The sequence below is a fragment of the Notamacropus eugenii genome, chromosome 5 (assembly GCF_028372415.1).
Source record: "Notamacropus eugenii isolate mMacEug1 chromosome 5, mMacEug1.pri_v2, whole genome shotgun sequence".
Taxonomy (NCBI): Eukaryota; Metazoa; Chordata; class Mammalia; order Diprotodontia; family Macropodidae; genus Notamacropus; species Notamacropus eugenii.
Window position 1 is genome coordinate 88,483,412 of NC_092876.1, and position 26,050 is coordinate 88,509,461.

At 38.2% G+C, this 26,050-nt stretch overlaps 1 pseudogene; it reads left to right on the forward strand.

Annotated features, from left to right (window-relative positions):
• The first annotated feature begins 2,774 nt into the window (after positions 1 to 2,774).
• LOC140507532 (polycomb protein SUZ12 pseudogene) lies at positions 2,775 to 12,970 on the forward strand (annotated as a pseudogene).
• The last annotated feature ends 13,080 nt before the right edge of the window (positions 12,971 to 26,050 follow it).

Below are 26,050 nucleotides of genomic sequence, written 5' to 3' on the forward strand. Positions count from 1 at the left end.
CAACAAACCAAATGATTTTCTTATCATTTCCCACAGCAAAAAGAGGTGTCCTCTGGGCCCCAACTAGAAAATCGATTTTATTTTCTCCCTTGAGTGAAAGAGCTAAAATTCAGGTGATGAAACTCTGTATCTGAGCAGATCCAATTGGCTGGTGGGAAATCAAAAGTCTGAGTGACTGATTCACTCCTTCTGTTCCTTTCTGGGAGGCCAGTGTCCTGGAAGTCAGAGGTCTGATGTATTGTATTGCATTAGTTGTGGGGTGATTGGTTTAGATATACACCTACATAAGAATGGACAACTCTGCCTGAATGACTCAGGTAGGATATTCAGTCAATTACTATTATTAAAGAAAGAAGTACCAGCAGGAGATGAAGATATTGGGTGTTTTGTTTGTTTTGAGAGAATGAGAGGTTCCAAAGAAAAGAAGTGCTACAAAGAGGGGAAACTAAAGATAAAGACAGTTGATAGGATAGATAGTATCAAGAGGTCAATCTAAAGGGGACATATAATTCACATGAGAGTCAATATTGTAAAGAAGGGAGAAAACAGTGGAGGTGACAAGTGAGTCCATGCCTTCCCTTCAAGTATCCATCACGAGACAGAAAACACACTACCACTTTGGACAGTTCATTCAATTTTTAAACAGCCACAATGGTAAGTAAATTATTTCTTGTGATTTATCTACATCTGATATCAGCAAGGTATTCCTAGGTGGCCTGGATTCAAGACTCTTGAATTCATATCTCACCTCAGATACTTACTAGCTGTATGACTCTGGGAAAGTCACTTAACTTTGTTTTCCTCATTTTCCTCATCTGTGAAAGGAGCTATAGAAGGAAATGGCAAACCACTCCAGTGTCTTTGCCAGGAAAAACTCAAAAAACAAAATATCAGGCACAGCTGAAAAAATGACTGAACAAAATATTAATACATCGATCTTTCTTCTTCTTTAAGAGAAGAATGTTTAGAGAAAAACCTGGAGAACCAATTCTACACAATACAACACAATATATACAAATAATATAACAAATAATACAACACAAGTGGGAAGAGAATATGAAGAAGATGATTGATAATGTCATATATGACAAAGAGGTTACAGAGTGTGAGGAACACGCAGAGGCCTTTTAATTTATGACTTCTGTGATCACTAGTGATTTATTTGGTGGGACCAATTTCTACATTACTCAGGAACCTGAAGGATGAGTAGAATGGTAACCAATTAAAGAGAGCTAGAATGGAGAGACTGATATTTATGGAATTTTGACAGAAAAAGGTAGAAGTTCAACAGGCTAGCAGTTTAAGAAGGAATAAGGGCCATTGAAAGTTTACTGTAGGGAGGTGGAGACAAGATGTAGCAATAGAGGGAGTTCCAGTTGAACTTTCCCAACATTATTCCCCAAACACCTTTAACGTAGTGCACCAAATCAAATTCTAGAGTGTTATAGCTGAAAATAGATCAGGATGAGATATTTTTACAGCTCAGGACAACTTAAGAGGGTAAGAGGCAAGGTCTATATTCCTGATAAGGAGACTAGCACAGATCACAGTATGTGGTATTGGCCAACTAATCAGAAAGAGATTATAGGAGACTCATGTGCAGGAATTGAGCACAGAACTGGGTTTGCTTGGGTGTGCTTGGCAACTCCATTGACCACTATCCAATTCTGGGTCACAGTTCCAGGATGGATAAGATTGTCTGCAGTCATGTTGGAAAAGTTCTATGGCACAAAGAGACCTGAGACACTAATACCTGGTAGTAGTTCTAGCACTGAGAAAGGAGTCTTGGCCACTGTAGTGGTGAAGGGTCAAGGACCTTCTATGTGCAAGAACCATAACACAGACCAAGAGAGCAGTGACCACATTTCTCCCTAAGTCACTCACCTTGGAAACACCAAAAACTTAAAGACCCGCAGAACCGCCTGTGAAAACTGTAGGGCAAAAGAGCCTGAAGTTTGGGATGGGGACCACCACCTCCCACCAGAGATGAGAAGAACCCAATTCCATTACAAATTTAAAAATCAAGAAATAAGGGGGCAAATTGAGCAAAAAAAAAACAACAGCAAAAACCTAACTATAAAGTTCTAATATGTTGACAGGAACAAGTAAGCCACAAACTCAAAAGAAATGACATAGAAACATCTACAAGCAAGGCCACAAAAGAAAAATACAGATTAGACATGAGTCCAACAAGAATTCCTAGAAGAAATAAAGAAAGCAACAAAAAAAGCAAAAAATTATTTTATAGATCAAATTAATTCAATGAAAGAAAATTTTGGCAAGGAAATGAGAGCAACACAAGAAAATTATGAAAAGAGAAATAACATGGTTGAAAAAAAAGGAACAAGAACACTGAAGAAAAAAATGGAAAAGCGGAATTGGCCAGATGAAAAAGGTGGAATAAAAGCTTACTGAAGAGAATGATTCCTGGGGGCAGAGCCAAGATGGCAGAGTAAAACCAGGGACTTGCTTGAGTTCTTCCCCCCAAACCCTCCAAATTCCTGTAAAAAAATGACTCTAAACAAATTCTAGAGTTACAAAACCCACAGTGAACAAATCTCCAACCCAATACAACCTGGAGGGTCAACAGGAAGTGTATATCACACTGGGCTGGGAGCAGAGTATAGTCTGTTGTGGTCAGTGCCAGAATAGACAGGGCAGGAGCAGGCCTCAGTTAACTGAAGCACTGGCAGCTATGATAGTTTCCAGACTTCTCAACCCATAGCATAGAATATCAGTGAGAAAACACTATGGGACATGGGTTAAAGAGAAGCATGTACACATTCCAGCTGGAGACAGCTCCAGCCCAGGGAATGGGGGTGGAGTGGCTATGGCAGCAGCAGCAGCAGTGTGAGCTTCCAGAACTCTAGGCCCACAAATAGTTGAGGATTGAGGGGCTGCTACAAAATCCCTGAACCCTGGGACAGTACAATGCCCCCACTCCCACAACCACTGGAAGCACAGTCCTACCTTGACAAAGAGTTAAAAACTCAAGTATTTGTTTTAAAAGATGAACATACAATGTAAAAAAGAAAAAGCCCAGACTATAGATTCTAAGTTTGGTCACAAAGACGATCAAAACATACAACCAGAAGACAACAAAGTCAAAGCTCCTACATCAAAAGCCTCCAAGAAAAATATGAATTGGTTGCAGTCCTTGGTAAAGCTCAAAAATGATTTTGAAAATCAAGTAAGAAAAGTACAGGAAAATTTGGGAAGAGAAATGAGAGTGATGCAAGAAAATAATGAAAATCTACTCAACAGCTTGCTAAAAGAGACCTGAAAAAATATGGAAGAAAGTAACACCTTATAAAATAGACTAATCCAAATTACAAAAGAAGTCCAAAAAGCTAATGAGGAGAAGAATGTCTTAAAAACTAGAACTGGCCAAATGGAAAAGGAGGTCTTAAAGCTAGCTGAAAAAAATAGTTCCTTAAAAATTAAAATACAGCAAATGGAAGCTAATGACATTAAGAGAAATCAAGAAATCATAAAACAATACCAAAAGAATGAAAAAATAGAAGGCAATGTGAAGTAGGTCAGTAGAAAAACAACTGACCTGGAAACCAGATCCAGGAGAGATAATTTAAAAATTATTGGTCTAACTGAAAGCTGTGATCAAAAAAAGAAGCCTAGACATCACCTTTCAAGAAACTATCAAAGAAAACAGCCTTAATGTTCTACAATCAGAGGGTAAAATAAAAATTGAAATAACCAATAACCTCTTGAAAGATATCCCAAAAGAAAACTTCTTAGGAATATTTTAGCCAAAGTCCAAAATTCCCAGGCAAAGGAGAAAATATTGCAAGCAGCCAGAAAGAAACAATGCAAATGTTGTGGGAAAACAATCAGGATAACACAAGATCTAGCAGCTTCCACCTTAAGGGATCAGAAGGCTTGGAAATGATATTCCAAACGTCAAAGAAGTGAGGATTAAAACCAAGAATCACTTACCCAGAAAAACTGAGTATAATCCTTCAGGGGAAAAATGGGCATTCAATGAAATAGAAGACTTGCAAGCATTCTTGCTGAAAAGACAAGAGCTGAATAGGAAATTTGACTCTCAAATATGAGAATCAAGAGAAACATGAACACATAAACAGGAACGAGAAATCAAAAGAGATTTATTAAAGCTGAACTATTTGCATTCCTGAATAAAAAAATATGACATCTGTAACTCATGAGACCTTTCTCAGTATTAGGGTAGTTAGAGGAAATATATAGACAGACAGACAGACAAACAGATACATAGACAGACAGACAGACAGACAGACAGACAGACAGACAGACAGACAGACAGACAGACAGACAGATAGATAGATAGATAGATAGATAGATAGATAGATAGATAGATAGATAGATAGACAGATAGATATTTAGATAGAGGGCACAGAGTGAGTTGAATATAAAGGGATGATATCTAAAAAATAAAATTAAAGGGTGAGAGAGGAATATATTTGGAGAAGAAGAAAGCAAGAGAGAGAATGGAGTAAATTATTTCACATAAGATAATCAAGAAAAAAGTTTGCAGTGGAGGAGGGAGAGGTGGGAGGTGAGAAGGAATGAGTGAACCTTACTCTCATCATATTTGACTTAAGGAGGAAATGAAATACACAATCAATTGGGTCTCTTACCCTACAGGAAATACAGGGGAAGGGGAAGGGGGGTGATGATAGAAGGGTAGATTGGAAGAAGGGGTATTCAGAAGGAAACAACTTTGGAAAGGCCCAGGGGCAAAGGAGAAATTAGAATAACGGGGGTTGTGATAGAATGGAGAGAAATATAGTCTTTCACAACATATTATTATTATTATGGAACTATTTATTACATTATTATTATATATTATATACTATATTATTATTATATGGAACTATTATGGAACAGTTTAGCATAACTACACATCTACAACCTGTGTTGAATTGCTTGCCTTTTCAATGAGAGTGGGTGGGGAGAGAAGAAGGGAGTCAATTTGGAACTAAAAATTTCAAAAACAAATGTTAAAAATTGTTTTTACATGCAACTGGGAAATAAGACACACATACAGGTAATGGGGTATAGAAATATATCTTGTCCTACAAGAAAGTAAGGGGAATGGGCATGAAGGAGGGGGAAATAAAAGGGAGGGCAGACTGGGAGGAGGGTAATCAGAATGCAGACCATCTTCGGATTGTGGGAAGGGGAGAGATGGGGAGAAAATTTGGAACTCAAAATCTTGTGGAAATGAATGTTGAAAACTAAGAAGAAATAAATACACAAAAAAAGGGGGGGAATGATTAATGAAAAACTAAAATTGGGCAAGTGGAAGATAATGATTCTATGAGACCTCAAAAAGCAATTAAACAAAATCTAAAGAAGGAAAAAATAGAAGAAAATGGGAACTATTTCATTAGATAAAGAACCAACCTGGAAAAGGGATGGAGGGGAGATAATCTAAGCATGGCTGGGCTAACCAAAAGTCATTATCAATGAAAGAGTATACATGACATATTCCAAGCAACTATAAAGGAATCTGCCACAATATCCTCAGAATCAGAGTTCAAAATGGAAATTTAAAAAATCACTGATAACCACCCTGAAAGACGTTCCAAAATGAAAACTGTCAATAATATTATAACCAAATTCCAGATCTCTCAGGACAAGTAAAAAACATTTCAGGGATCCAGAAAAAAAAATCACCACTTAAATACTGCAGAGCCACAGCTGGGGTCACAAAAGATTTGGCAGTTACCACAATAAAGGAGCACAAGGCAAAGGAGGTCGGATTATAACTGAGAATATCATGTCCAACAAAACTGAGATAATCCTTCAAGGGAATAAAAAGCTGATATTCAATGAAACAGAGGAATTTCAAGCATTCTAGGTGAAAGACCAGAGCTGAATAGAAATATTGCCTTTCAAACCCAAGACTCAAGAGAAGCATCAAAAGGTAAACACGAGTGGGAAATAACAAGGAAGCTAATAAGACTAAAATGCTTACATTCCCAAATAAGAAAATGAGACTTTAGAACTTTATCATTATTAATTCCGTTAGAAGGACTGTACATAAACAAGGGGCAGGGGTTTGAGTTGATTGTATTGGGATGTTATCAAGAAAAGAATGCAAGGATGAGAAACAAAGATGCACTTGAAGAAAAGGGAAAGAAAAGAGAAACGGGGAAAATTTTTTCCCCACATAAGAGTCATATAAGAAAGAGTATTTACATAGAGAGAAAAACAGCGGGGAGTGGGAAATTTTTGAACTTCACTTTCATCTGAACTGGTTCAAAGATAGAACAGTATGTATAAATATTGATATACACACACTTAGTTACATATGTATATATGGATAAACATATACACTCAGTTGTGTATAAAAATCTATCAGACTGAACAGGGAAGGAAAAGGTAATGGATCTATGATACAGGGTGGGAAGCAATAAGAGCAGATTTAGGGAAGAAACGGTCAGAAGCAAAACAGAATTTTTTTTTTTTTTTGTAATTTTTTTTTTATTTTATTTTATTTTTTTTATTAAATTTATTTATTTAACTTTTAACATTCATTTTCACAAAATTTTGGGTTACAAATTTTCTCCCCTTTTATCCCCCCCCCCCCAAACCCCAAGCATTCTAATTGCCCCTATGACCAATCTGCTCTCTCTTCTATCATCTCTCTCTGCCCTTGTCTCCATCTTCTCTTTTGTCCTGTAGGGGCAGATAGCTTTCTATACCCCTTTACCTGTTTTTCTTATTTCCTAGTGGCAAGCACATTACTCGACAGTTGATCCTAACACTTTGAGTTCCAACTTCTCTTCCTCCCTCCCTCCCCACCCCTTCCCTTTGGAAGGCAAGCAATTCAATATAGGCCATATCTGTGTAGTTTTGCAAATGACTTCCATAATAGTTGTGTTGTATAGGACTAACTATATTTCCCTCCATCCTATCCTGTTCCCCATTACTTCTATTCTCTTTTGATCCTATCCCTCCCCATGAGTGTCGACCTCGAATTGCACTCTCCTCCTCATGCCCTGCCTTCTATCATCCCCCCCACCCTGCTTGTCCCCTTATCCCCCACTTTCCTGTATTGTGAGATAGGTTTTCCTACCAAAATGAGTGTGCACTTTATTCTTTTCTTTAGTGGAATGTGATGAGAGTAGACTTCATGTTTTTCTCTCACCTCCCCTCTTTATCCCTCCACTAATGAATCTTTTGAGTGCCTCTTTTATGAGAGATAATTTGCCCCATTCAATTTCTCCCTTTCTCTTCCCAATATATTTCTCTCTCACTGCTTGATTTCATTTTGTTTTAAAGATATGATCCCAACCTATTCAATTCACTCTGTGCACTCTGTCTCTATGTATGTGAGCGTGTGTGCATGTGTAATCCCACCCAGTACCCAGATACTGAAATGTTTCAAGAGTTACAAATATTGTCTTTCCATGTAGGAATGTAAACAGTTCAGCTTTAGTAAGTCCCTTATGACTTCACTTTGCTGTTCACCTTTTCATGGTTCTCTTCATTCTTGTGTTTGAAAGTCAAATTTTCTTTTCAGCTCTGGTCTTTTCATCAAGAATACTTGAAAATCCTCTATTTCATTGAAAGACCATTTTTTCCCCTGAAGTATTATAGTCAGTTTTGCTGGGTAGGTGATTCTTGGTTTTAGTCCTAGTTCCTTTGACTTCTGGAATATACTGCTCCATGCCCTTCGATCCCTTAATGTAGAGGCTGCTAGATCTTGTGTTATCCTGATTGTATTTCCACAATACTTGAATTGTTTCTTTCTAGCTGCCTGCAGTATTTTCTCCTTGACCTGGGAACTCTGGAATTTGGCCACAATGTTCCTAGGAGTTTCTCTTTTTGGATCTCTTTCAGGCGGTGTTCTGTGGATTCCTTGAATATTTATTTTGCCCTCTGGTTCTAGAATCTCAGGGCAGTTTTCCTTAATAATTTCATGAAGGATGATGTCTAGGCTCTTCTTTTGATCATGGCTTTCAGGTAGTCCCATAATTTTTAAATTGTCTCTCCTGGATCTATTTTCCAGGTCTGTTGTTTTTCCAATGAGATATTTCACATTATCTTCCATTTTTCCATTCTTCTCTCTTTGTTCTGTGATTTCTTGGTTTTGCATAAAGTCATTAGCCTCCATCTGTGCCATTCTAATTTTGAGAGAACTATTTTCTTCAGTGAGCTTTTGAATCTCCTTTTCCATTTGGCTAATTCTGCTTTTGAAAGCATTCTTCTCCTCATTGGCTTTTTGAACCTCTTTTGCCAATTGAGTTAGGCTAGTTTTTAAGGTGGTAATTTCTTCAACATTTTTTTGGGTCTCCCTTAGCAGGGAGCTGATCTGCTGTTCATGCTTTGACTTCATGTCTCTCATTTCTCTTCCCAGCTTTTCCTCTACCTCTCTAACTTGATTTTCAAAATTCTTTTTGAGCTCTTCCATGGCCTGAGCCCATTGGGTGGGCTGGGACACAGAAGCCTTGATTTCTGTGTCTTTGCCTGATGGTAAGCATTGTTCTTCCTCATCAGAAAGGAAGGGAGGAAATGCCTGTTCGCCAAGAAAGTAACCTTCTATAGTCTTATTTCTTTTCCCTTTTCTGGGCATTTTCCCAGCCAGTGACTTGACCTCTGAATATTTTCCTCACACCCACCTCACCTCCTGATCCTCCCAGCCCGTGTTTGTGGTCTGAGATTCAAATGCTGCTTCCAGCCTCAGGGCTTTTGGCGGGGGCAGGGCTGCTATTCAGTATGAGATTATGATCTGGTGCTGAGATCGGGGCAGGGCCACCTCTCAGGCTCAGTTCCCTCAGGGGGTTTATGCGCAGACCTTCCGCAATGGATTCAGGCTCCCGCCCGCTTGGGGAGCCCCTGTCTGCAGCCGCCTCTCAGCTTCTACCTCCCGGGGGGGGCCTGAATTATGGGGGCACCCCACTCCCCTCTCGACCCGCCAAAGAGACTCTCTCACCCACCCCTGTCACCTGTGGGTGGAGGGACTTGTGCGGCCGCTGGAGATCCCGTCCCTGAAGCCTGCTCGGATCTGTTTCTCTCGGTGCCGCAGCCGTGGCCGCAGCAGGTCTCGGCTGAGCTTTGTGTCTGCAGCGCGACGGACCTTTTGCGAGAGGTTTGCAGATCCCTCTGTGGGTGGAGGGACCCGCGTGGCCGCTGGAGATCCTGTCTGTGAAGCCTGCTCGGATCTTTTCCTCTCGGTGCCGCGGCCGCGGCAGGGCTGCGCTCAGCTCCCAGTCCCGGCGCCCAGTCCGCAGCGCGAAGGACCCCCCGGCGAGAGGTTTGCAGGTCTCTCTGGAACAGAAATCTCCCTCGCTCCAATGTTCCGTGGCCTCTGGGTGCGGAATTCGCCGTGAGTTACTTCCCTGTAGCCATTCTATGGGTTGTGGGTTCAGAGCTATGTGTATGTGCGTCTTTCTACTCCGCCATCTTGGCTCCGCCCCCCAGCAAAACAGAATTTTGAGGAGGGACAGAATAAATGAGAGAGAGAGAGAGGGAGAGAGAGAGAGAGAGAGAGAGAGAGAGAGAGAGAGAGAGAGAGAACATCCACATTCTTAAAGGAAAAATTCAATCAGTTAATAGATGAAATAGAAAGCAAAGCTATAGTTCTGGGGGTCCTCAATTTCTCCCTATCAAAATAAGAACTATTTAACTATAAAAGAAAGAATTTTAGGAGATGAATACAGTTTTAGAAAAGTTAGAGATGATAAGCTTCTGAAGAAACGAAAATGGAAAAAGAACGGAGTATGCTTTTTTCCTCAGCTATACCTGACATCTTCATAAGAGAATTACAATATATTAGGGCATAGAATCCTCAGAAACAAATGCAGAAAAAAGAGAAATATAAAATGCATTCTCTTTGGACCATAATAACATAAAAAGTACATTCAACAAAGCACCTTGGAAGCATATATTAAAAATCTATTCACTCGTTCCTTCCTTCCCTCCCTCCCCCCGCCGTCCTCCCTCCTTCCTTCCTTCCTTCCTTCCTTCCTTCCTTCCTTCCTTCCTTCCTTCCTTCCTTCCTTCCTTCCTTTCCTTCCTTCCTTCTTTCCTTCCTTCCTTCCTTCCTTCCTTCCTTCCTTCCTTCCTTCCTTCCTTCCTTCCTTTCTGTCCCCTCTCCTCCTCCTCCCCTCTCTCTCCCTCCTTTCCCTAGTGGGCCAGCGCCTCTCCATCCCAGTCCCAGTTTCCCGCTCTCCTGGCGGGGAGCTGGCGGCCGCGGGGGCCGCGGTGCTGCTCGTGAAGAAGCCGAAGATGGAGCAGGTCCAGGCTGACCACGAGCTCTTCCTTCAGGCCTTCGAGAAACCAACACAAATCTATAGATTTCTGCGGACTAGAAATCTTATAGCACCAATATTTTTGTACAGAGCTCTTACTTACAAGGTCCCACCAAAACTCCGGGACAAACGTCAAAAGAAAAACATTTAAAATTGATGACATGCTATCGAAAGTAGAGAAAATAAAAGGAGATCAAGAATCTCGTAGCTTGTCAGGTCATCTACAGCTTATATTTACTGGTTTCTTCTACAAAAATGATAAGCCGTCACAAAACTCAGAGAATGAGCAAAATTCTGTTATCCTGGAAGTTCTACTTGTGAAAGTTTCCCACAAAAAAAGGAAGGATGTAAGTTGTCCAAGGAGACAAGTTTCTACAGGTAAAAAGCAGGTGCCTTCGAATCCAGACCTGAACCAAACAAAACCAGCAGCAAACTGTCCATCCCTTGCTGTTTCAAGTAATGAATTTGAACCTAGTAATAGCCATATGGTGAAGTCTTACTCATTGCTATTTAGAGTGACTCGTCCAGGAAGAAGAAATTTTAATGGAGAAACCAATGAAAATATAGATGTCAATGAAGAACTTCCAGCCAAAAGAAAACTTCAAATCATGAAGATGGGGAACAGATTTTTGTAGCACAGATGACTGTATTTGGTAAAAACAGGCGATTGCAACTTCTAGATGGAGAATATGAAGTAGCCATGCAGGAAATGGAAGAATGTCCAAACGGTAAGAAAAGAGCAATGTGGGAAACAATTCTTGATGGTAAAAGGCTACCTCCATTTGAAACATTTTCTCAGGGACCTACATTGCAGTTCACGCTTCGTTGGACAGGAGACACCAATGATAAATCTACAGCTCCTATAGCAAAACCTCTTGCAACCAGAAATGCAGAGAATCTCCCTCAAGAAAATAAGTCTGGTTCTGTCAAACCCCCTCAGAGTATAGCTGTGAAAGAATCATTATCTACAGACCTTCAAACAAGAAAACAAAAAAAATATTTTAAATGAACCTAGACAAAAGTTACAAATATTTTACCAGCTCCTTTATAACAACAATACAAGACAGCAAACTGAGGCCAGAGATGACTTGCATTGCCCTTGGTGCACGCTGAATTGCCACAAGCTTTATAGTTTACTTAAACATCTGAAACTCTATCACAGCAGATTTATCTTCAATTATGTTTATCATCCGAAGAGTTCTAGAATAGATGTTTCTATCAATGACTGTTATGATGGCTCCTATGCAGGGAATCCTCAGGATATTCATTCTCAGCCTGGGTTTGCCTTTAGTCATAATGGGCCTGCTTTTTAAAGAGAACACCTATCACACACATTCTTGTATGTAGACCAAAACCTACAAAAGCAAGTATGTCTGAATTTCTTGAATCTGAAGGTGGAGAAGTAGAACAGCAACAAACATATAGCGATGGACGCAACCAGCTCTATTTCCATAGTGACACTTGTTTACCACTCTGCCCCCAAGAAATGGAAGTAGATAGTGAAGATGAAAAGGATCCAGAATGGCTAAGAGAAAAAACCATTACTCAAATTGAAGAATTTTCTGATGTTAATGAAGGAGAGAAAGAAGTGATGAAATTATGCCATCATGAAGCATGGGTTTATTGCTGACAATCACATGAATCATGCCTGTATGCTGTTTGTAGAGAATTATGGACAGACAATCATCAAGAAGAATCTCTGGAGAAACTTCATGCTTCACCTGGTCAAAATGCATGACTTTAATCTCATTAGCGTAATGTCAATACACAAAGCTGTCACCAAGCTCCGGGAAATGCAGCAGAAATTAGACAAAGGAGAAGCTGCTCTCCCTGCAAGTGAGGAGTCACCGGAAGAGCAAAATGGGACCTCCAACAGATATAGTGACCTTCACCTGAGGGACAGAATTGCAGACACCGACATGGTCTCAGGGGTTTCAAAACAGAGGAAGAAACAAAAACTCTGAAAGGCAATGTTTATCCCAGGTGATGGACAAATACTGAAAAACATTCCGGGGAATACACTCTTTAGGAAGAGCTTCTCTTCTCTTTTATTTTGTAAATCATAAGTTCCAAGCAGGCACTGTTAGACGAAGTAAATGATTTCAACCAAGACATTGTACCAAGGTCCACTTGGCTTCATTATGCAAGTACTCCATGTATATCAGCTGTAGTGATGTCATTGCAATATTCTTCACTTTGAGCATGAAAAGCAATACTACACCAAAAGCTTTTTTTGTAACTTGAGTGATTAATATCTTATGATATTGAATTGATAATATAAAAACGTACACATAGATAAATTATAAGTTTCTGCATTTGTGACTTGTTTCCCTACTTTGTAACTGTGAAACACTGGGGTGGGAATTGGAATAGAATTCACTTTTTAAGCAATTTAGACATCCAATTAGATTTTGGCAAAATTATGTACATTACTATTTTCAGCCTGACCTTGATCCTTGCTTCTTGAAATCATTTATCAACTTTGAATGAAGAATCACAAATTTGGACACAGTTGTACATCCAACAGATTCAGTTACACTTTTCAAAAAGATAAGCTAGCAATTCTTTGATTTGTGCCTGTTTGGGAACATGGTGGACTTCTCACCTTTGATACCACAAGCTACCAAGCAGAATTGTTTGGTTTTGTTTCTGGCAGTGTGTTTGTAAGTGGATAATTTTGATGCACTGCTCATCCAGTGTATTCTTTTAAATTTGAATGGTTTGCTATATATGTATTTTTTTAAATTAAGCAACTACATATTGAAAATTCAAGCTGCCACATTTCCTCATTATCATTGTATCATAGCAGACTGAGTGAAGAATTTGCACATGCTAATTTGAAAAAGGGGAGGAACTCTCTGTGAGCTTGAACAGAGAAGCTGTTCCACATGTGAGTGCTTACCCCAACAGGCCCCTCACTCCATACACGCTCATCTGAACAGTCCTGAGCACTTTCACCCTTCTGTTGCACACATTTACGATTGAATTTTCTCTAGTGGGAAGTTGTTTCACTACTGGCACAATGTCAGCACCAATGAGTTTTTATTCCAATTCTAAGCACTGTGGTTGAGAGACATCACCTCAGTTTATTATTATCCTTAAGATTCTGTATTTTCATATTCTCTATTTATGAAGGAACAATGTTGCTACAAATACAGGTATTTTTAATTTTTTATTTCATTCCTTCACCATCAGATGCAGTTCCCTATTTTGTTTAGTGAAGGGATATATGTTTTCTAATGGTGCCTACAGAAATTTATAAAATGTAAATACTGATTTGATTGGTCTTTAAGATGTGTTTTAACTGTGAGACTGTTTAATTAATGGTGTGGATGTGATTTGTCATCCAGTATTAAGTTCTTAGTCACTGATTTTTGTGTAAAAATAGGAAAGAGGGAAACTGCAGGTTTCATTACAGAGTCCTTGAGTTGTCAGATCTCCAGTGAGAATTTCTCATAACTCGTTATGCCTCCTGGTAGTGGATCTCAAGCATTTCTCTCTCGCTTTAATTTGTTAAAGCTGTGCACATATGTAAAAACAATAAACTATTTTAGGGGAGATGTAGGTCTAGAATTATTGCTTATGTCATTTCTTAAGCAGTTATGATCTTAAATGCTTAAAGAAGACTAGCAATGTTTGCACAAAAGTTGGTGATCCCCCCAAAAAACAGTAATGAAATTACTTCTGTTGAGTAAACTTTTTATGTCATCTTATAATAAAAGCTGAAAAAATTTCTTTGTTTCTATTCATAAAAAGATGCCTTTTCTATATGTACCCTTGATGAGACATTTTGAAGAAATCATGTAAGCTGGTCAAATACTTGAATGGTACAGTAGATGTGTTTAACAAAATGGGGGGGGGAAAGTTCAGTTGATGAAACAGTTCTCTGTTTTTACATTAAATGTTTATTTGAAATTAAAAAAATCTATTCACTCATTCATTCATTGTTGCTAATTCACTCCAGAGAGAGAAATGAAAAACATATTCATGCATTCTAATTCTATAGAAACAATGAATAGTTTCATTAAATATGAATGAGACAACCTACCAAAACTTGTGAACTGCAGCCAAAATAATACTTAGTGACAAAAATGTGTGTATATGTACATACATGTATACATACATACATACACATATATATATATATACATATACATATGGGTATGGGTGTGGGTAGGAATGGAGGGTGTTGGTGTGAGTGGGGGTAGGTATGTATGCTTACATCAGCAAAAAAGAGAAGGAACAGATCAGCCAATTAGCCATACAATTTTAAAACAAGAAAAAGAATGAAATAAAAATCCACAATTAAACACCAAAAAAAAAAATAGAAATCAAAAGAAAGAAAAATTTAACATAAAAAGACTATTGAATTTATAGCAGCACTCTATGTAGTTGCCAAAAACTGGAAGTCAAGGGGATGTCCATCAATTGGGGAATGGCTGAATAAATTATGGTATATGAATGTAATGGAGTACTATTGTGCCATAAGAAATGATGAACAAGAAGACTTCAGAGAGGCCTGGAAGGACTTATATGACCTGATGCTGAGTGAAAGGAGCAGAACCAGGAGAACTTTATGCACAGCAACAACCACAGTGTGTGAGAGTTTTTTCTGGTAGACTTAGATTTTTGTAATAACACAAGAACTTCTGAAAAAAAAAAATCCCAATGGAGGATCTCAAGGCAAAATGCCTGCCACACTCAGAGAGAGAAATATGGAAGTCATTCACATAATGTAGCAGATCATGTTTGTGTATGTGTATCTGTTTGTGTATCATGTTCTGATTTGTTATACAGATTCTTTCATTTATCTTAGTCTGACTACATAGCATGACTATAGTGAAAATATACTCAATAGGAAAGTATATGTAGAATCTATACAGAATTGTATGCAGTCGTGGGGAGGGAGGGAGGTAGTGGGGGGTGGGCGGGGAGGGAAAAAATCGCAAATGTATGACAGTGATTGTTAAACATTAAAAAAAGAAAAAAAGAAAAAAAAAGACTATTGAAGTAATAAATAAAACTAGTAGATTTTTTTATGGGGAAATAGAGGAACACTGGTTAATTTGAATTTCTGCAAAAGAAAAGAAAAAGTTATCAGTATCAAAAAATGTAAAAGATTAATGCACTACCAATGGAGATGAAATTAAACTAATTCTTAGTTGATATTTTGCCAAAAATCTAATGAGCTAAATGAAATAGGTGAGCATTTATAAAAATATAAATTGCAAAGATTAACAGAAGAAATAAAATATTGAAATAATCCCATATTAGAAATAGAAATAGAACAAGCTATAAATGAGTTTCCTTTAAAAAAAAAAATTTCCTATAGTTAGATGTATTTACAAGTGATTTCTACAAAGCAATTAAAGAACAATTAATTCCAATACTATATAAACTCTTTGTGGGAAGGAATTGGTAAACTAGTTATATTACCAAATTCTTATAATAACACACACGTCATTTTGATACCAAAAGCTGGGGGAAGGGGCAACATAAAAGAAAGAAGAATATAGATGAATTTCTCTAATGTATATTGATGCAAAAATAATTTTTAAATGGGAAGGAAATTAAACAATATATCATTAAGATCATGAAATGTTACCAGGTGGATTTTATATTAGCAATGGAGGGCTGGTTCAGTAGTAGGACAACTCTAGGCATAATTGACCATATCAAAAACAGAGACAACAACACTTATGTGATTACTCAACAGATGGAGGCTTTTCACAAAATACAACACCCATTCCAGAAAAACCCAGAAAGTCAATGAATAATTAGAGCTTTTCTTAATATGATAATTAACATCTGTATAAAATAAGGAGAAAGCATTGGTGGGAATGGGGATGGATTATATGACTTTCCCACAAGATCAGGGCATATCCATTATCACCATTAGTATTCAATATGGTATGCTGAAAGAGATCAATATCAATAAGACAAAAAAAAACTGAAGGAATATGAATTGGCAATGAGGAAGCAAAGCTATTACTCTTTGCAGATGAAATGATATTGTACTTAGAGAACCTTAGAGAATCAACTTAAGAAACTAGTTCAAGCATTAGCATCTTTAAGAATATTTCAAGGTATAAAACAAACCCATGTAAATTATAAGAGATCCATATGTTGTGAGGAAAACCAAACAGAGACAGAAAGATAAACTCCATTTAAATTAACTTCAAATAATATAAAATAGTTGGGAGTCTACTTGCCAAGACACATCAAGGAACTATATGAATGCAATTACAAAATACTTTTACATAAATAAAAGCAGATCTAAAGAATTTGAGAAATATTAATTGTTCATCGGTGACCTGAGACATTATAATACAAATGATAATTCTATCTAAATTAATTTACTTATTCAATGCCATGCCATTCAAACTACCAAAAATCAAAATACTAGGAAAAAATAATAACAAAATTCTTCTGGAAGAACAAATGACCAAAAATAACATGGAAACCAATGAAAAAAATTATGAAGGAAGGACCAGATTTCAAACTATATTTTCAAGTGGTAATCATAATAAATAATTAAATAATTGGTTTTATTAATGATTAATAAATGAATCATAATAAATAACTCTAATAAATACAGTGGTTGATCAGATTGGGAATAGATTAAGTACATAATATATGGAGGTAAATTACTACCCTAAACTATTTTTGATATGACTAAAGATTCAAATTTTACTGACAGGAATATACTATTTGACAAAACTGCTGGGAAAAAGTAGAAAACAGTCTGGCAGAAACTAAACATTGACCACTCTTTCACACCAAATACCAAGGTACGGTACAACGGTATGTGATTTAGACATAAACAGATAGGGAAAGTGGGTATAAAGTAAATGATGCGATGATAAAAATGTGATTTAAGGGTATGAAGGGATTGTAATGTGAGATGTGGAAAGGAGGAGGCAGAAAAAAGATAAATTACATCACAGGAAGAGGCACAAAACATTTCAGTAGAGGGAAAGAGGGGAGGGAGATAAGTATTGTTTGAGAGATACTCTCATCTGATTTGGTTCCAGGAGGGAACAACAAACAATAAAGTATGTAAATCTACCTAGCTCTATAGACAGTAGGAGAGAAATGGGGTAAAAAGTGGAGGGGAGGCTAAAAGGGAGGGAAGTAGTAGTAAGGGTAAAGGAGAGTAAAAGGGGGGGGAGTGAAAGAAGGGAAGACTGCAGGAGGTGGTGGTCAAAAACTGAAACTCTATTGTGGAGGGGAAGGGAGAACTGGAAGCACAAATGTTCGGAAAGAGGATGGAGGGAAAGACACAGATAGTAATCATAACTGTGAATGTGAATGGGATGAGCTTTCTCATAAAACAGAGAAGGATAGCAGAATGGATTAAAAACCATAATCCAACAATATGTTGTTTACAAGAAACACATTGGAAACAGGGAGATACACACAGTGTAAAGGTAAAAGATTGGAGTACAATATATTGTGCTTCATCTGATGTAAAAAAAGCAGGGGTAGCAATCCTAATCTCAGACTAAAAAAAGCAGAAATAGATCTCATCAAAAGAGATAAGAAAGGAAACTATATCCTGCTAAAAAGCACCATAAACAACCAAGCAATAGCATTACTCAATATATATGCTCCAGTATAACATCCAAAATCTTAGAGGAGAAGTTAAGGGAGTAATAGGCAGAAATAGACAGCAAAACTATATTAATGGAGGATCTCAACCTCCCCCTCTATGAATGTGACAAATCTAACCTTAAAATAAACAAAAAAAAAGTTAAGGAGGTGAATAAAACTCTGGGTAAGGTAGATATGATAGATCTCCTGAGAAAACTGAATGGGAATAGAAAGGAATATACATTTTTCTCAGCAGTAGATGGCACGTATACAAAAATTGACCATGAACTAGGGCATAAAAAATTCATAATCCAGTGCAGAAAGTCAGAGATAGTCAATGCATCCTTCTCAGATCATAATGCAATAAAAATTATATGCAATTTTTACACATTAATGAAAATTAATTGGAAGCTAAATAATCTCATCCTCCAGAATGAGTGGGTTAAACAACAAATCATAGAAACAATCAACAACTTCATTCAAGAGAATGACATAATGAGACAACCTGCCAAATCTTACGGGATACTGCAAAAGTAGTTCTTAGGGGAAGTTTTATATCTTTGAATGCCTACATGAACAAAATACAGAAAGACATCAATGACTTGGGCATGCAATTGAAAATGCTAGAAAAAGAACAAATTGAAAATCCCCAAGTAAATACCAAATTAGTAATAGTGAAAACCAAAGGAGAAATTAATAAGATTGAAATTAAGAAAATTATTGAACTAATAAATAAAACTAAGAGTTGATTTTATGAGAAAAACAATAAAATTGATAAGCCTTTGATCAATTTGATTTAAAAAAAGAGGAGAACCAAATTTTTATTATCACAAATGAAATCAGTGAACTCAACTCCAATGAGGACTAAATTAAAACAAGAATTATAAATAACTTTGCCCAATTTTATGCCCATAGATTCAATAATCTAAATGAGATGGATGATTACTTTAAAAAATATCAATTGCCCAAATTAACAGAAGAGGAAATTGAATACTTAAATAGCTCCATCTCAGAAAAAGAAATGGAACAAGCCATCAATGAACACCCTAGGAGAAAGTCACCAGGGCTGGATGGATTTACAGGTGAATTCTATCAAATATTTAAAGAACAGTTCATTCCAATACTATATAGCCTATTTCAGAAAATTGGGGAAGAAGGATTCCTCCCAAATTCTTTTTATGATAGAAATATTGCTTTGATACCTAAACCAGGAAGAGTCAAAACAGAGATAGAAAATTATAGACCAATTGCTCTAATGAATATAGATGCAAAAATTTTAAATAAGATTTTAGCAAAAAGAATACAGCAACTTATCAGGAGAATAATACATTGTGATCAGGTAGGATTTATACCAGGAATGCAGGGCTGGTTCAGTATTAGGAAAACCATTAGCATTATTGATCACATCAACAACAAAACTAACAGAAATGACATGATTGTCTCAACAGATGCAGAAAATACTTTTGACAAAATACAACACACATTCCTATTAAAAACACTGGAGAGCATAGGAACAAAGGGAACTTTCCATAAAATGATGAGCAGTATCTACCTAAAATCTTCAACAAGCATTATATGCAATGAAGATACGCTAGATGCATTTCCAATAAGATCAGAGGTGAAACTACAATGTCCATTATCACCACGATTATTCAGTATGGTACTAGAAATGTTAGCTGTAGCAATTAGAGAAGATAAAGAAATTGAAGGAATTAGAATGGGCAAAGAGGAAACTAAATTATCGCTCTTTTCAGATGACATGATGATATACTTAGGGAATCCCAGAGATTCAAGTAAAAAACTACTTGAAATAATAAAAACTTTGGCAAAGTTGCAGGTTGCAAAATAAACCCACACAAATCTTCTGTATTTTTATATATGACTAACAAAGCCCACCCACAAGAGATAGAAAGAGAAATCCCATTTAAAGCTAGGGGAGACACTGTAAAATATTTGGGAGTCTACGTGCCAAAACAAATCCAGGGTCTATATCAACACAATTAAAAAATACTTTTCCCACAAATAAAGTCAGATCTAAGTAAGTGGGAAAACATCAGTTGCTTGTAGGTGGGCCAAGCCAATATAATAAAAATGACAATTCTACCTAAATTAATTTACTTATTCAGTGCCATACTAATGAAACTATCCGATAATCATTTTCTAGAGCTGGAAAAAATAATACCAAAATTCATCTGGAAGAACAAAAGGTCGAGAATATCAAGGGGACTAATGAAAAGAAATGCTAGGGAAGGTGGCCTAGCATTACAAGATCTCAAATTGTATTATAAAGCAACAATTATCAAAGCCACTTGGTACTGGCTAAGAAGCAGAAGGATAGACCAGTGGAATATGTTAGGTACTCAAGACACAGCAGTCAATGAACATAGTAATCTATTGCTGGGAAAATTGGATAACAGTGTGGCAGAAACTAGGCATAATGCCTGACACCATACTAAAGAATAAAATCCAAATGGGTACATGACCTAGATATAAAGATTGATACTATAAACAAATTAGTGGAGCACCAATAGTGTATGTATCAGATTTATGGAGAAGGGAAGAATTTTTGACTAAACAAGAGATAGAAAGCATTATGAAGCACAAAATGGATAATTTTGATTACATTAAGCTGAAAAGTTTTTGCACAACCAAACCCAATACAACCAAGATTAGAAGGGAAGCAGAAAACTGGGAATTGATTTTTGCAACTAGTTTCTGTGATAAAGGCCTCATTTCAAAAATAAATAGAGAACTGTGTCAAATGCGAAGAATACAAGTCAATCTCCAATAGATAAATGGTCAAAGGACATGAACAGGCAGTTTTCAGAGGAAGAAATTAAAAATATCTATGTCATACGAAAAAATGCTCTAAATCACTATTGATTAGAGAGATGCAAATCAAAACAACTCTGAGGAACCACATCACACCTCTCAGATTTGCTAACATGACAAAAAAGGAAGATGATAAATGTTGGAGAAGATGTGGTAGAGTTGAAACACTAATTCATTGTTGGTGGAGCTGTGAGCTGATCCAACCATTCTGGAGAGCAATTTGGAACTATGCTGAAAGAGCTACAAAAACGTGCATACCTTTTGACCCAGGAATATTGCTTCTAGGACTGTATCCCCAAGAGATCATAAAAATGGGAAAGGGTCCCACATGTACAAAAATATTTATTGTAGCACTCTTAGTGGTAGCCAAAAACTGGAAATCAAAGGGATGCCCATCAACTAGGGAATTGCTGAATAAATTGTGATATAGGAAAGTAATGGATTACTATTATGCTATAGGAAATGATTAACAGGAAGACTTCAGAGAGACCTAGAAAGTCTTACATGATCTGATGCTGAGTGAAAAGAGCAGAACCAGGAGAACTTTGTACACAGCAACAACCACAGTGTGTGAGTATTTTTTTTCTGGTAGAATTAGAACTTCATTGCAATGCAAGGACTTAAAATATTCCCGATGGTCTATTAAGGCAAAATGCCTTCCACATCCAGGGAAAGAACTATGGAATTCAATCGCAGAATGTAGAAGATCATTTTCTTTTGCATTATGTTTTGGTTTGTTTTATGATTTCTCCCTTTCATTTTAATTCTTCTATGCAACATGACTAAGGTGAGGGAGTTTTTAGTGGGAATGTAGAACCTATATAGAATTGTATGCTGTCTCGGGGAGGGAGGTGGAAGAAGAGGAGAAGGAGGGGAAGGGAGGGGAAAAAAATCTAGGTTATATGGAAGTGACTGTGGAGCACTCAAAATGAATGAATTAAAAAAAATCAATACACCACAGGAAAGAAAATAATATACTCATAAAAAATGCTTCCTTCATTCAAAAAAAATAACAACAAAATGGAAGTCCTCATTCTTGAAAAGGTTGGAAACCCACAAAAATAGAAGGAAAGGGGGAGGAATGGGGAACATCTGCTCTCCTTCCCCTCCTGTAATATGCTCCACTCCCATAAGAACAAATACAAGTCCTAGTTTGGAGATAGGAATTGCATGCCTATGAAAAAGCAAATGCCAAACACTCAAAAATGTAATTCCTTATTTCAGACTCCCTTTTTTTCACAGAAGGGGCAGCAAACTGCATGGCATCAGAGGAAATAAATGAATCTCCTCTGATAAGCCCAATTCAGCAAGAAAGGACCAAAGACATCTTTCCTGGATGAAGGGGGAGACCAGAGAAGCACTGCAGAACCACCCATAAGTAATCTCCCATAGAAAGACTGTAGAGGTGTGGGTCCTGGCATTGGGGAGAGAGGAAAATGGAATAGAGAATGCACTGATACTCTAGATGGGGGTGAGCTAGGTGCCCCAGTGCACCCCTGAAGCATATGCCTGCCTGAAAGTCTTAAAGCCTGTGATTCAGGATCCCTGAACCAGTTGATCACCCCAAACATTCTGATCTCTTTCAATCCCTGATTAATCTGACTCCAACAAAACTCCACTCTCTGTGTCTTTTCTTTCTCTCTGCTTTTGCTACCTGCTCATCTCCTTCTTTGTGTTCTTTCTATATTTCTTTCTTTTTCTGCTAATGTTCTTTCTCTCTCTCTGTCTCTTATTCTCTCTCCCCACCTAATCTCACACCCCCACACACACCACCTTCTCCCAGCTCCGTTTTTTTCTCTATCTCTTCTCTTTCTGTTTATAGCTATCATACCAGGCTCCCAACCTATGTGTCTCTCCCCTTTGTTCTATCTTCTTGTCTCTTTTTCTCACTTTCTCCCTGAAGCACAGACTCTTTCATCATTGTCAGTGTCACCCTGACACACAACACTGTTCCTGGCACACAGCAGGTGCCTCATAAATGCTTAATGGTTGATTAACTGTGCCTCCTTTGTTCTCTCTCTGTTCCTTTGTCTCTATTCCTGGTTCCACTACTAATGTAACCTAATTTTCTTCTCTGAAACTTGGTTTCCCCATTGTCACAATGAACAGATTGGCCTAGATTTGTCCCCAAGGTCCTTCTTAGGAGTCCCTTTCACTCCTCTAGTGGGTCACTTAACCTCAACTCCATCCTCTCTCTGTATCTCCCCTTCCTCAGGATGCCTGCAGCCCTTCCCTCCCCATCCACCTTGCACTCCAGGCCACCTGTTGACTTCTCTCCCTTTCAGATGAGTGGGTTTATCCAAGCCCCTCTGTCTTCAGAAATTCTGATTGCAGCTAGCCTTCCACAGGACCAAAGTTTGCTCTTCTTGCAGTCTGAAGTTCACAACACTGGGGAGACCTCCTGAAGGTTAGGCAGGGCACCTGAAAAACAGGAAGTGAAAGCATTTTCACACAGACAGAAGGGAATATTAAGAGATATTTTCAGGAAAAAAAAAGGGAGGAAAATGAGACTTGCCCTACCACCACTCCAATTGTATCCTAAAATGCTAATTAGCCAGACTTTGGAACACCATAAAAAATTTTTTAAAAGATCAAAGAAAAGTAGTCCAGATTTAGAGATAAGGGCATACAGCTCTAATAATAATAATTTTTTTTTATTTTTAACAGACCAGTGAATCAATTGTTATAGAGCAGCCTCTCCACCAATAAAGAGCTACCTCTAATCTACAACTTTTGTTCATGCAGAGTTGCCTTGGGAAACCGAGAGGTCAAAGCAATACAGATAGTTTGTATCTGAGGCAGGACTTGAACTCTTCTGCACTCTTTATCTGGCTCTCTTTCTACTAGATTTCAATGGTTCACATATGTTTAATGACTGTATCCAAGGTGAAAACTACCAAATCTATATTTCCAGTCTTAGCCTCACTTCTGACCTCCCACTCCACATCATGAACTACCTACTACTCATTTAGATATTGATGTCCCATACATATTTCAAACTCAAAATTTTTAAAACTGCCCTAATTATCCTACTCCCAAACCCACCTCTCTTCTTGGTGGGGTACTTGGGTGTCTGTGCTTGGACCTCAATTCTAAAATCACATTCTTCTCTAAAAATCCCATTTCTCCTTGGTCTCAGAACACTATCTCAGGCAGCTTCTCTCCAGTCCAAGTATAACCTGCCTTAGCAAAATAAATATAAACCAGCTATGTACTGGCTAAACTGGCTGTGTATTGGGTTATAAAGATATTTACTACTCATTGACCTATCATATGTTGTTGGGATTGGAAGCTCAAATCCGTGTGGATGGTCTCGGGCGGGTAAAAGTGGGACTTCTAAATCTTAGAGTCTTACGAGGCCCTCCATGAACAGCAGGGATTCGCGAAGGTCAGACTGAGCTAGCTCGGCTAGCTCGGGTATTTCCGCCTCTCCCCGGGAGATACGTGATGGGTGGAGTCTCCCTGCCCTCGAGGTCGTCCCGGATCTGGGCACACTATTGTTATCTAACAGCACGGTATTCAGATGCGAACTGTGTGGCTGAAGGTTAAGTAGGATTGAGGAAGCCTGAAAGCTCTCTTAGCACGTGAGGAGCCAAGAGGACAGTAGGCTCCGCTTTTCTTCTTTCCTCTCTCCCCTCCCCCTCTCTCCCCGCTTGTACTCCTACTTCCAATCCCTTAAGATCTTAGCCTCCTTAGGAAATCTCCCCCTCTTCCTCCTAAGGAAGACCGCCCCCTGCACTTGTAACCGAGACCCTGAAATAAAGCTCAACCCTTGTTCGACTCTGGAAAGTCCTTTCTCTCATATGAGCATCCAGTTTTGGCCAACCGAAGACCTCGGAGGTGAGGTAAGAAGACTTGGGTAGCCCACACAGGCCTCTAGGCCTGACAATATGTATCCCAGACCTAGATATAGGTATACTCCCTTACATTTATCTTGTCTAACAACACATTGATGGAGAGCAGCCTGGGTATTTCTCAGTCAGCCCTGACAACGTTAGTTGACTTAGTCAATTTTCAGGCCTAAAACCATACCTTTATGTAGCCCCCTTGGGCTACTTCCTGTGACTCTGGGTAAAATACCTGTGCAGTAGACATTAGAAGTGCATGTTCCTTTAAGAACTAACCACTCCATAACCACTCCCTAATCCCTGCCTTGAATCACCTAATCTTCAGACTTGGTACATATTATATTATATAATGCACTATATAAACTTTGCCTGCACCCCATTCAAATTGCAGTTTCCCTAACAACTCTTGCCTGCTGAAAAGCATAATAAATCTTTACCTCGCTAATCTCAAGAATACTTGAATCTGCATATTCTTTTCCAGAAGGTCCACAAAGGGAACTCTAATCTTGGGGTTTCTCTATCCATTCCTTAATCTCTCCAACCCTCACCATTTTTTCTGTTGAGGGTACCATCATCCTGCCCAAGTTTACAACCTCTGTGTTGAGAAAGGAATTTACAATTTACATATGAATTGATGTGATATGTGTAATGAATATACTAATAATTTAGTTTTCTCAAGAACAGCCTTTTCCAGCTTGTGAGTCAGAATCACAATGCAGCTTGAACCAATCAATCAAACCTTTACAAGGTACACAGTCACTGGCATCCTTTTGTCTACCTGCCTGAAGTGAGGCAAATGAAAGACTGTAGTACCTGTTCCCATCACAGGACTCTGTGAAGTGATGTATTGAGGGACTTATGGATTTCTAATGGGAAACCAGTAACTGTTTGTAATCCACCTTACCCCCTCCTTCCCCAGTTGGGATTTAAGTATATAACCTGTGCTTTTGCTTCAGCTAAGAGAACTTTCCTCACTCTGAATTTGATTAATCAAACTACTGGATTACTGGCACTCTGGTTCTCTGGGCCTGCTTTGTGAGGCTCTGAGCATTCTCAAGTGGGAGACTGGCTCAGTAAAAACCCTGGAAGCAGTGTCATCCTCAACTCTTCCTGTTAATCATCCCATGTGCCCACTCAGTTGCCAGACCTACTAGCTTCTTCCTCCCTGATATCTCTCATAGGACTCCCCTTCTTCCCACTTGCACATCCACTGCCTTAGTTTATCACCCATCGTCTGGAATATTAGAGTAACATCCTAATAGATTTCAGGGAATCATCTCTCTCCCCTCCCACTCATGATCTGTACAACTACCAAAGTGACTATTCTTAGGCCCAAGGCTGACCATGCACCTCCGCTACTCACTAAACTGGACTACATCCTTATTACCTAAAGGTTCAAATATAAACTCTGCTTCTTGATGGGGATGGGATCTGAACTTCTAAAAGAACAGATCATGTCTTTGGTATCTAGACCCCCAAAAGGAAAAGCCCCTGGACTTTCCCACAGATTCATCACAG